The 9783-nt window shown below is 39.1% G+C and overlaps 1 long non-coding RNA gene and 1 pseudogene across 1 annotated transcript in view; one reads left to right on the top strand and one right to left on the bottom strand.

The window, feature by feature from the left end:
* Positions 1-986: 986 nt before the first annotated feature.
* The window catches only part of LOC144652343 (uncharacterized), a 54921-nt gene continuing 46124 nt past the window's right edge, over positions 987-9783 (bottom strand). The window contains exon 3 of the long non-coding RNA XR_013570488.1: positions 987-2081. This is a non-coding gene — a long non-coding RNA (uncharacterized LOC144652343). The remainder of the gene's footprint in view (positions 2082-9783) is intronic.
* Positions 4625-6621, top strand: LOC144648682 (uncharacterized; annotated as a pseudogene).

Raw genomic sequence — 9783 nt, 5'->3', positions numbered from 1 at the left:
TTACATGCTTGTGTATGTGTATTTTATTTGTAGATCTTTCTTGTGTTTCCCCAGTAATTCACTTGAATCCCATACTACTGTGAAAATTCCGCAATCCCATTCAAGTAATTTTAATAAAAATAACAATAACAATGTGGTCAGTACAGTCGTGAAAATGTTATCGCCATCGTATCCGGCAACACATCCTTGTTGACAAGAAAGTGCTTACACCTTCCGGAGATTTAACAACACTCATTCCTTTTCCTTGATATTTTTTTACAGCCTCCTACTAGTTTTTATCTTATGGTATCATAAGGTATAGCAAGGGTTGAATGTCACTCCATTCCCGTTAAACAATTAATGTATGCATTAAATCCGCATTAAAAGTGAATTAAACACGGTTTCCCCTCTATCCCGTACTAGGTTTTGTTTTATCCGCATATTCGTGCCATTGTCTAATGTTCATATATGTGGGGGGCAGGGGTGGAGCAAAAGCGGCAATACAGTGTACATGTTTTCAAAATGGCACCTGTTGTGTTCAGCCTGACGGTAAAATTGTCAAGGCGAATTTTTGTTCCTTTCGCTACATCTTTGATCAAAATACACTTTTGAAGACCTCAAGAACCAACAGAAAATGTGCTCAAGAATGCTCGAGTGGAAAAAGTGCGACTTTTCCAATGCCAGGAAGAAAAAACTAATAAAAATAAAGAAGTTACGGGCACAAATCAGAAAATTAGAACATGAACTGGACTGAGAGATCAGAAGTTTGTAATTTTGGTGTCTGTATTATTCCACTCTATATTATTTTGTGAAGAATCAATATTTACGTTGTACCTCCCAGCTTTCAACAAAGGCAAAGGATTTAAAGTTGTTAAAGTATGTGAATACATGAACAAATAAATTAATTGTTACTTCCCTCTTATCTTTATTCCTAGTTAGTATACTATTTTCGAGAAATCGAAATCAAAAACATTTTTCAATATCATCATCATTTATTTGTAGCGTAATCAAAGACAATGTAACATAAAGACATTGTACCAAGCCAAAGGCATTGCAGCAAGAATCACAATGTTATGTACATTGTAATTAAATGTAATTAAATAGGAATAGCAGCGCACATGTCTTCAAACTCCTCCTTTCAGTACACCAAGACTAATTGTTTGTAATAGAACAAAATAGATGAACCGGCACTTAACTAAACTGTCAGTAATTTTCTAAATTGTTTCTTCATGGGGCCAAGATAATGCACAGTGGCTCCTTCATAAGGCCATTGGCTCCTTTAAAATACCAAGTCAAACTGGTTGTAATAGAGCAGAATAGGTATGGCATCGTAAGGTCATTGGCTCCTTTAGAGGACCAAGTCAAACTGTTTGTAATATAGCAGAATAAGTATTACAGCCTATGGACAAGATGTTATAAAAGAGTAATAAAAATAAAAAGAATAAGGGCCAGAGTTATGCAGCTATCGAAATTGTTAGCAGCTGAAACCCAACAATTGGACAAAGAGATCAGGCTGTTACAAAAATTGTAATTTTATTCAGATTTGCACTCTCCCTTTGTAAGTAGTGCATAAATTGTCATTTCTATTTAAACCCATTTGGTGCCTTTTGGCCATTTTAACATCGAATTTGTGTATTTTTATTAGAACCTTTTCAAATCGTTTAAAGCTGTATGGAAAATTTCTGTATGTTAACAAAACTGTACTTTCCTACTTGAATATAAACAAGAATATAATTTCTGTTTATTTACTAGAATCTTTTAAAAGCTGTAGAGAAAATTTCTATTTGTTAACAAAACTATACTTCTTTGTTATATTAGGAATAATTTTTTTGTGCCGTTAGGATATTTCCTTGGTGCTGGCTATGTCATGCTACAGTAATGTTATAATTGTTTTTTCAAATATCGTGTACTGTAATAGGAAAATCATTGAAAATTCTAATTTTAGAAAATTCAAACTTGTGTAAATAACTTTGAAGAGTCCAACTTTATGTCCTTTAAAGCCTTTTTAAAAAGATATGCAGAACCACTTTCTTTGATTACTAGCGTCCAAAGGAAAAACAAGCTGTCTTCATCATCCATGTCTGCTTAAATGTATGGTCAATCTAGGGAAGATAAAACAAAAGACAGAACCAAGCATTATTAATAGTTTAATGGAAAAGGAAAAGCCAAGAACTGAAACTGACACTGTTATCTACATGATATAATGTTATTTTTTCCGTCGCTGGTCAAACCCAACAGACTTATTTGTATTATGTATTTTGTACAGTTTTAAGAGTCATTAGGTTCCAACACTTAGGTTCCTAAAAATTAACATTTATAAATATTTAATTATGATCATTTTTGACAAGGGTAGTGGTGGAGCCTTTCATTTAACTAGTAAAGAAGAAATCTTTTCCATACTACTAAATGATAACATTTGACATGTTTTAATATAATTGACCCCTTATAATACACTGGTTAAGAAGAGATCTAACTCCTTTTTATACACCAAATAAGATGAAATCTTTGCAATGCAACAAAAAATAATGTACTCCTGCTAATACAACAAAAATCATTTAACTATATGAATATATTACCCCTTTCAATACACTAGTAAAGATGTAATCTTTACTAAAAAAACAACAACAAAACACTCAAATGACATTTAGAGATGTCGCCATTAGTGTCTTGTCCATGGCAATGAAAGAAGGAGCGTGATGCAACAGAATTGATGTCGTATTTGACACCTACAAAGAACTCTCCATCAAGAACAGTGAGCGCCAACTACCAGGTAAGTCGTCAGGAGACCTGCTTTGCAACATCACTAGCACTCAGATAGTTAGGCAGTGAAGGAAATTCCTGACAACAGTGAGCAACAAGACGACTCTTATCTCCTTTATCGTCAGTGAATGGAAAAAAGACGCATGCAGGGAGAAGTTGAAGGAGAAAGTGCTGTATGCCAATGTTGATGCCACATGCTACAAAATCACGAGGAGTTCCCAACTCTACAGTGTCAGCAAGAAGAGGCCGACGGACGTCTATTGCACCACGCTTATCATGCAGCTCGCGATGGCTACAACTCTGTTCTTGTCTGTTCAGAGGACACTGATGTATTTATTATGTCCTTAGCATTTAGCAATGAGATAGCAGCTTCTCTATTTGTGAAATCTGGAACTCGCACGCAGGCAAAGGTCATTGACATCTCAAAAGTTGCCCCCTCTCTGGGTTCAGAAGTATGCAATGGTGTTCTTGGAATGCATGCCTTCACTGGATGCGACACTGTTAGTGCATTTGCGGGAAGGGGAAAGGCAAAGCATTAAAGCTTCTTAAGAAGAACACCAGATGCAGAGAAGCATTAACAGACCTTGGAAACGAGTGGGACCCAGCTCCTATATTGATGGATAAGTTAGAAGAATTCACGTGTCTTCTCTACTCTACTAACACAGTCACCACAAAAGTAAATGACCTGAAGTACCAGCTGTTTTGCACAAGAGGAGAGATTGAAAGCCACCAGCTTCCTGCTTGCAGAGATTGCCTTGTGAAGCAAGCCAAAAGGGCAAATTATCAAACTGCCATATGGAAAAAGTGTTTGCAGCAAGACCCACAGGTGCCGAGTCCTGTTGGACGGGGATGGAAGATTGACAATAAAGATGGTGTCGCCAAGTTAGTTGTAGACTGGATGGATGTAAAACCTGCACCAGAGGCCATCCTAGAACTCCTAGCATGCAACTGCACAAGAAAATGTGTCTCACCCAACTGTGTCTGTGTAACAAATGGGTTAAGATACACTGATATGTGTTACAGAATGTGACAACCAGGCTTTTCTTCAGGAGATTCAGAGCACCGACCATGAACATGTTGACAGTGACGAAAAATATTAGAAGTACGCTTGCAAAGTGTTTTTTAGCCACGTACATGCTTTCACTGTATGCATCGAATATGCACTTCAATCCATTTAGTTTCAGTTTTAAAACACCAAATGTGTAGAGCGTGATGCTTGAGCCATAAAGGGTTGAGTCACGTGACCCATTTGTTTCAATGATTTGGTTATATCTACACTAAAGGAAAACTTGAAACAATGTCAAAGCATTAAAAAGAACAAGTTAAACAAACATGTATTAGACTGAACCATTTTGTAGTTTGACACGTTTAACTGTAATTTAATATACCTTTTTTTACGTGAAAAATACAATGTACCATTTTTCACAGTATCATTTGGTCACGTGACCTTCAGTCATGTGACCAATGTAGTGAACATCACATACTAACACATAGTAAGAGATATGTTTTGTAACAATGTTACTGTTATATTGATGTTTTGGAGATTTTGGTAGACAATAAACATTTATATATGTCAATTCAGATTTAGCCTCGTTTCCGTGCATGAGCCATACTATAAACAGTGCTGCATCCTACAAGCTACCATGGAATAGGCTTTTATAGATTGTGCTAGCATAATTTTTAGCATAATTTGAGCAAACTGGCATAATTTTTCCCAATTAGCACTGCTAGCATAATTCGCATATTTTGATAATTATCGGATCATTTTTGATCCTATAATTTGATCATTTTTGATTTCAATTCCCAAGCACTTGCTGACATTATTCGATATTTAATGTTTTAGAACAATTAGTAGCATTTGCAGTTCAGATCCCAGGGACTGGGGTGCACCGGAACCGGAGGTCACATTGTAAACCATGTCGGTCCCAGTACTTCTCATTAGGCAAGGCTACAAAATGGCGTCGGCCATGCCAGTCTTGCCAGATCTGAACGAAAACTTACAACGTTCTCAGAGAAGTGATGGGCCAGAACCAGCGGCAATTGCCAGAGACCGTTCCCTGCAAAAGACAAAAGGAAAGTACAACAGGAGAGGAACAAGTGACACGAAGAATGTCTCTTTACACGATCGCATTACTCAGTTTCCTGATCAGTACCTGATCGTCAGAGGAACGAAAATTTTCTGTGATGCTTGCAAGGAGATTGTATCGTCAAAGAAGAGCGTCCTTAAATCCCATTGTACATCACAGAAACACACAAGATCGAAAGAAAAGCTTAAGAAATCAAAGTTGAAAGAACAAACTATAGCCGAGGCACTCAGTCGAGAGAAAACCCGCCAAGACAGCACACTACCTTTAGCTGAGCAAGCATACAGACAAGAAGTAGTGGAGGAATTTCTGAAGGCAGGGATTCCGATCAGCAAAATCGACAAGCTGCGTTCTCTGCTAGAGAAAAATGGCCATCGCCTTACCAGTAGCTCTAATCTTGGGCATTATATTACCCTTATTTTCAAGCAAGAAGTGGAGAGGATAAAGAAGGAACTGTCTTTACCAGGACAAGCAGATATGACAAGAGACGTGTCGGTGATATTCGACGGGAGTACCAGACAAGGTGAGGCCATTGCAATAATCGTGATAATAATCAAATGGGTGATAACGCAGCGTTAATAAGGATTGATGTTTGCTCGAAGTCAGTGAATGCTGATGAGCTAGCTAGAGTCCTGAACGAGGCCCTGTGTCTCGAATTTGGAATTAGAGCTAACTCTCTTCTAGCAGCTATGAGGGATGGGGCCAGTGTAAATCAAACGGCGCTGAACAGAATACAATTTATCTTTCCAAAGTTGTTGAACGTTGTGTGTTTTTCCCACACGCTCGATAATGTGGGCAGCCATCTGATAATTCCAACTCTTCAGGAGTTTGGAAACCTGTGGATCCGATTGTTTCACAGCTACAAAGCAAAACTGGCATGGAAAGATCTAACAGGACGAAAGCCAAAATCCTATAGCGAAACTCGCTGGTGGTCAAAATGGGAGGTTTACAAGCAGCTACTGGAGCAGTTTGGGGACATTCCAAAATTTCTTCAGGAGGCCGCAGCAGAGAAAGTCGCCCCAAACATTCTGCCGCAACTACAAAACTTACTATCAGATCCTGAGTCCCTTGTCAACCTCAAGCTGGAGCTTGCCGTGACCATTGATGTTGGGGAGCATTTTGTCAAGGCTACGTACTTCTTAGAAGGAGATGGTCCCCTTGTGTTTTCATGCTATGAAAAGCTGAAGGCCGTTGCTGAGGCTTGTCAGGCGCCGCACTTTCCAAATGTGCGTGCAGTGGTAGCTGCAATTACCAATGAAGATCCGAACCAGAGCGCAGCGGCTTTGGAACAGAGAGCCAAGGCTTGTGTACAGCCAGCGATTCAGTGGTTTTTACGGAAGTTCAATGTGGATCTTTACGATGCAGTTACGGCCTTCAAAGCTGCAAGAGTGATGTGCCCCGTAACCGTTGGCTGGTTGAGGCCAACAAGAGCTAGCGTAGAAGCCCTCAGGATTTTTCCATTCCTCGACAATGACGAGACAATCGACGGTCTTGTCAGAGAGCTGCCACAGTACATCGCTGCTACTGAGGATGTGGCTATTGAATGCGAGGGGAAAAAAGTTGAGTGGTGGAAGGTACACGAAGAGAGGCTTCCTAATTGGTCTTCTGCAGTCAAGAAAGTCTTACTTGTTCAACCTTCGTCAGCTGCCGCAAAAAGAGTTTTTAGCCTGCTTTCGGCGTCTTTCCATGAGCAGCAAGACAATGCACTTTCTGACTACTTGCAAGCAAGTGTAATGCTGCAATATAACAATCGCAGATAAGCTACACGAGAGTATAGACTAGTACTAGTGTGCATGTAAACCTGAACCACATGTTTATTTGAATTTCATTGTGATATTCGTTCCATTTCTTTCTTGAAGACCAACGGCTTCTAATAAAAATTTATTTTTTGGACTTATTTGCAATTTTTTCAAAGAGCATAATTTTAACCCTTTAACCGGCAATCGTACATATGTGTACGAAAATCACCAGCAGTGATTGAAAAAACTCTAGCTTTTACATATCTGGGCACATGATAGTAATGACTGCTTTTTATGGCAAAGTGATAATTTTCATAGCTTTAAAAGCCAACTAACTGACTACAACTCTTGATTTATGTTGCATATGGTTGTTTGTTCAGCAGCAAATCTGAAAATGCCCGTTTTCTACGTAACAGGACAACAACAAAAAACACACATCTTTGCCTCCATTTTTTTTAATGAAAAAATAATTCTGACTTCAAAAATATACATTTGCAGCAAACTTCAACCCTATTCCCTTCCGTTCACCAAGGAAATTTCCCATCAATCATTCAGCAGACTCAGCAATTACTATTCGATTAGAGCTATGCTTGCAAACCTGTAATTTCCTCGTTGGTGACCGAAAGGGATGCTTGGGAAAACAGTCATGGCGGCGGCATGAAAGGCTTTCTACCTTTATTCCATATATTTTTTATAAGTGTAGAGCCACCCAATCCTGCCGGCAAAATGTTGCACCGATTGCATTCTTTGGAAGTCAGAACTCGTCCAAATTGCCTTGGCAGGTCTTGGAATCCACCCACAGAACGGCCAGAGAGACAACTTTACCCATGAACCGCCATCTTTCGATTCGAATATTTCTGGCGTTCCAATCAAGACAAAATCATCTCTCACCTCTGGTTTCTTTCAGATGCTGGCCTCTACCCACCATTCTAGCTTAATGATGCCAGCCTGGGGGCTTCTGCAGTGAAAAATGACTCGAAAAATCACTTATAAACACAAAACGAGCCAAATCCAAGCCCAACAGCTCGCCTACGAAAGAAGCAACTGCCGACTACTGACGTCACAATAAAAATTTGAGCCCTCGGTGTTTCGAAACAGCACACATTTTTACTTGAACTTCTTATATGCAATCACGAAGTTCTACAGAATGTCTAAGCCCAGAAAAAACCTTTAGAAAGTCACAGAAATCTGCCGGTTAAAGGGTTAAGGAGAACAATAGAGGTCACGTGACCACAACTTTTAACATGACAGAGTGAAAGCTAGGGTTAAACCAAGCCTATAATGGTGTATGGATTAGGGTTGCAGGGTCAGGGCTTGTGGGTTAGGGTTAGGGTTAAGTTGTTGGGGTTAGGGTTAGATTTTGGGTTAGGGTTGCAGTTTGGGCCTGGGCTAGTCACGTGACCAGCACTCCTGCCATACTGGATCACCTTAGTTAAAGTAACTGTAGCCTTATGATTGCATTGAGCCCTAATAAAGTCTCTGGCCAAGCTACAATGTCAAATTATTTACTCCTCTTGCTTCAATTTTGTGCTGTGGTATAAGTATAAAGGTTTTGAGGGGTATTGCCATCTACCCTCCCCTCCAACTTCTTGTCCTGCGGTCAAGTTGACACAAATATTTGCATGAGGACTGGTGTTGATGGGCTTTGCATTTTTGAGTCGTTTGCGAATTCGAAAGATGAATTGACTGACAAAAAATATTTTTGGTTTAAAAAAGTGGCATAATTTGGAAAAACGAGCACAATTTTAGCATAATTTGGCCAGAAAAAGAGCAGTGCTACCAGCATAATATGCTACTTTTACTAGCACAATCTATAAATGCCTACCATCGAATCATTGGTATCATGCATTTTCCCACTACATATGGTCTAAACTACCAGAAAAACAGATGATACCAACCAACCCTAGTGGCTCACGGACTATTAGAGAAGAAATAATAAACATTTTTTTCACTGGTAGGCCATGGCATGGAGAGACGATATGGACTTTGCGCTGTTGACAGCAATAGCTGGCGAGGGTGTCTTCCACACGAAGGTTGGTTCACGTGGGAGGGGGAGTGCCTGGCAATTCATGACAGACGGTCTCAACTGCCACCCAGCTCACACCTTCACTGTGAATCAACGTGCAGTGAGGGACCCCTTTACCATCTTGGCAAGAAAACTTAAAATCAAAATTATTCAAAGAAGAAAAGGAAAGTGGTGGAGGGGACACGGGGCTAAACAAAAATGAAGCTCTAATAAAGAGTTGATTGCTCTAAGTGAGGAGTCGGAAAAAAGTGGAGGAACAGAGCATGGCAAAAAAAGAGGCAGTGGAAAAGGAAAAGAAACAAGCATTGGAAATGAGAGAGAGGGCATTGGAAAGACTTGGAGAAACAAGAAAGAGGACCGAAGAGCAGAAGGAAGAAGAAAAGAAGACATCAACAGCTACTAAAAGAAGAAGGAGATTAGGAGGTGACACGCTGGAATGGCTGAAGCAGGAGTTTAAGAGAAGAGAAGAGAAGAGAGAAGAAAGAGAAATGCAGCAAAATATTTTAAAGGAAAGGGAGAAAATTTCGTAGTCAAACCCATCCCTGTTTGCCTATTTACCAGGTAGTTCTTCTGGGTTCCTGACGAGAAAAGTACCATTTTTGTTCTTTTGAAATGATATGGAAAAATACTACCGGTAATAGTGAGCTCACTAAAACTAGGTTTTAAATATTTCACAAAATACCAACAGTATCTGCTGAAAAAAATAATAATTTATTGCAGAGAAAAAGAAGAAACAAAAAAAGAAAGGAACGGAAAAGCAAAAAAGAAAAGAAAACAAGAATTAAACTTATCAAAAAGTTAAAGAAACTAAAAAAAACAGGAAAGCAACAAAAAATCGAAGAGAAAAGAAAAAACGATGTTAGCCGTTACGCCATTAAAAACAGTGTATCAAAAGAAAATCAAAAGGATAGGTGCATCGATAATTGCAATATTGGGACACGTTAGAGTCCCAATATTATTACAACAATAACAATACATGTATTAAAACCTGGAATGGTTAAAACCTAGTTTTAATATGCATTGATGCAATATATATGCCTTGGCCTGCCAGGCATGAGGAAACAAATGAAAAACCAAGTGTTATCATCATTCCACGCAACACCAAATACGAACAGATTTAAAGACATCAGTCGTAATGAGATTGGTTGGAGAACGGCACTCTGCAGCGCAAAAGATTCTCATTCTTTTAAACTTC

The sequence above is a fragment of the Oculina patagonica genome, chromosome 4 (assembly GCF_052425735.1).
Source record: "Oculina patagonica isolate OP01 chromosome 4, crgOcupat, whole genome shotgun sequence".
Lineage (NCBI taxonomy): Eukaryota > Metazoa > Cnidaria > Anthozoa > Scleractinia > Oculinidae > Oculina > Oculina patagonica.
The sequence above is the reverse complement of the archived record's forward strand: the minus strand, read 5'-3'. Positions and strand labels throughout refer to the sequence as shown.